Raw genomic sequence first — 437 nt, 5'->3', positions numbered from 1 at the left:
CTTTCAAACGGAATTAACCTGCGCCTGCTCTTCATTGACCATCTATATATACAGGAAAGAGCAGTCCTCCATATTTTAACGGCCAACACAGCATTCATTTCCCTTTCCCAAGCCTTCTTTTGACATTTAACACGCACCCAATCAGTAGAAAAGTAGTTGACTCATTTACTGATGAACTCCTTGATCTCCCATGAAAGAGAAATGAATTCCACAAGAGTGAGGCCACTCTCCCAAGTGGCCTAAAAATGAGGGATATTTCCCTTCACAGTCACATAAATGGGAACACCAAAGAGCTACATATCATGAATCAACTGGAGATTTGTCATCAATACAGAGTTGAAAGGTCCCTGCAGAGACCAACAAAAATTGCCACAGCTGACTGTATTTCAAGTCATCCAGGCGGGGTATTGGGTTAAGTTTTCAACTAGCAATAATCA

General features: G+C 41.4%; 1 pseudogene; it reads right to left on the bottom strand.

The window, feature by feature from the left end:
* Positions 1 to 344: 344 nt before the first annotated feature.
* LOC111651072 (U4 spliceosomal RNA) lies at positions 345 to 437 on the bottom strand (annotated as a pseudogene; the record flags this gene model as incomplete).

The sequence above is a fragment of the Seriola lalandi genome, unplaced genomic scaffold, assembly GCF_002814215.2.
Source record: "Seriola lalandi dorsalis isolate HSWRI2012SDOR001 ecotype SW California unplaced genomic scaffold, Sedor1 jcf7180001971570, whole genome shotgun sequence".
NCBI classification, from domain to species: Eukaryota; Metazoa; Chordata; class Actinopteri; order Carangiformes; family Carangidae; genus Seriola; species Seriola lalandi.
The sequence above is the reverse complement of the archived record's forward strand: the minus strand, read 5'-3'. Positions and strand labels throughout refer to the sequence as shown.